The 2,500-nt window shown below is 40.6% G+C and overlaps 1 protein-coding gene across 2 annotated transcripts in view; it reads right to left on the bottom strand.

The window, feature by feature from the left end:
* Positions 1-2,500, bottom strand: part of slc35a2 (solute carrier family 35 member 2) — a 38,307-nt gene that overhangs the window by 34,585 nt on the left and 1,222 nt on the right. The window lies entirely within an intron of this gene.

Below are 2,500 nucleotides of genomic sequence, written 5' to 3'. Positions count from 1 at the left end.
TTTTCTTTATTATAGTTCAGGATGGCATGCTTATGTCTACTGTGATGCTAGGAACTTACTGCAAATATATCATTCAGAAACAATAGTTAATACTTTGATTCATGGATGTATGTTAGTACAGTGTTGTACATTAGTTAATTACAATCCTGCTGAGGATTAGATCAGCTGCTGCACTCGCAATGGCGTTGCTGGTTTAATTGTTGAAGTGCATTTCACCGTGCTATTCGCACCGTTGGTCTATCACATGACTATTGTACCTGTATGTTGCTGTTAGGTTCATTTGTGGTCTTATGTGGTCTTAGAGCCCCATCTAGTGGCAATAGATGTAACTGCATAATAACCTGTATTCTTTACTACATTGGATCGTGTTAACTCCTCCATAACTTGCGTACTGTGTTACCTATCAATATTCTTTTGATAACTTTTTGTCATGAGGGTCCACCGAGTCTATATCCAAGTTTTCGTGCAGATTTGACTCACGACCCAGGAGGAGTTAGACAAAGTAGGTTTCCCATATATCACGATGTGAATAATTAATAACCAAAATTCTAACAGCGTCACCTAATGGCCGATTCACTCTTAATTTGGCATGGATGCTCAAGCCCCTATGCTAAACAACTGTGTCATGTTTGGCGTCATTTGGAATAAATCTTGGTAAGATATGCAACCACCTGTTTCAACAGCCCCCTTCAGGAAGTTGGTCCTCTCTAACTTGCGCATTGTGTTAGCTATCAAAATTCTTTTGATGACTTTTTGTCATGAGATTCCACAGAGTCTACGCGTACATTTTTGTGCAGATGGGACTCACGCTCTACGAGGAGTTAAAAAAAGTAGGTTTCGCATAAAGTGAATTTGCTAATTAATTAAAAAAATGAAAACAGCGCCATCTAAAGGCCGATTTACACCATATTTGGCACACAGCCTCATTGGCACATGAGGAACAACTGTCTTAAGTTTTGTGTCCATCGGAATAGCCGTGTGCAAGATACAACAGTTCCTTTTTTGACACCCTCCTACAGGAAGTTGGTACTCTGTAACTTGCGCATTGTGTTAGCTATCAATATTCTTTTGATAACTTTTTGTCACGAGGGTCCTCCAAGTCTATATGCAAGTTTTCATGCAGATCGGACTCACGCCCCAGGAGTAGTTAGACAGAGTATGTTTCCCATAGATCAATATTTTGCTGATTAATTAAAAACAATGTAAACAGCGCCATCTAATGGCTGATTGCCGCCAACTTTGGCACAGATGCTCAACCAGCCATGAGGAACAACTTTGTCAAGTGTCGGGGCAATCGGAATAATTGTTGCCAAGATAACGCAACTTCCCGGAAGGAAGGAAGTTGCTATAAGTTGCGCATTTTTTCAACTATCAAAATTCTCTGGATAACTTTTCGTCATAAGGGTCAACAGATACTACCTGCAAAGATTCAAGAAGATTGAAATCACGGCCTAGGACGAGTTCGAAATAATGTAAAACACCTGAAAAATTCATAACTAAAAATGGCTGCCTTCCGGTTGGGCGGAGCTAATGAAGGTAAATGGGAAATATGTCTGCAATGATTAAAGAAATATGGGTATTAAATCTGGTGAAGATCGGAGCAACTATGTCCAAGTTAAGACCTTCCACGCCTTAGGGGGCGCTATGGAGCCCGCTTACAGGTATGGCCCAAATCGCTGTACAGTCTCACAAAGCCCCCAGGTGTTTATGTGAGGGCTAATTTTTGTGAGTTTTCGTATATATTGAGGCCGTCAAAAATGTGCCCGAGGGCTAAAACCAATTAGGGGGCGCTATAGAGCAACCATACCACTCCCAGGCCTAAATGTGTATTCAGATGAAAGAGTTTAATATTCTGCAAATGGCTGCATAATTTTGAGAGTTTTCGTGCATCCTAAAGTCCTCAAACAAGTGTTCGTATAATGAAGATTTTTGCACGAAAACCAAGACTTTGGAAATTTTGTAATTTTGTAATTTTTTCTAAAAATAGCTCCATGGAGTTCAAGATGAGACCTATGTTCCCTCAAAAGTTGGTATATTAACTTCTTACTTTTTTCGGAATTAAGGCGCACGTTAGGGGCGCTATGGAGCCCCCTGGCAACACCCGAGGTCAAGCACTACAGAACTTTGCAATTTTCACCAGTTGTGACAGGTGTGCACATTTTTGTGAGTTTTCATGCATGCTAACGCACTCAAAAATGTGACAAAGGACTCGGAAAAATAATAATCTGACGAAAAACAATAAGTTCTTTCGCACTTTCAGTGCAAGGCACCGTTGGGGCCTTGCACTGAAAGTGCTCGGGCCCTAATTACTATTATTACATTGTGTGTGTGTGTGTATGTATATGTGTGTGTATGTAGGTATGTGTGTGTAGGTATGCGTGTGTGTATAGGTGTGTGTTTGTGTAAGTGCGTGTGTATGGGTGTGTGTGTTTGTGTAACTGTATAGGTGTGTGTTTGTGTAAGTGTGTGTGTGTGTATAGGTGTGTGTTTGTGTAAGTGT

The sequence above is a fragment of the Perca fluviatilis genome, chromosome 5 (genome assembly GCF_010015445.1).
Source record: "Perca fluviatilis chromosome 5, GENO_Pfluv_1.0, whole genome shotgun sequence".
NCBI lineage: Eukaryota > Metazoa > Chordata > Actinopteri > Perciformes > Percidae > Perca > Perca fluviatilis.
This window is presented reverse-complemented; position numbering and strand designations above follow the sequence as displayed.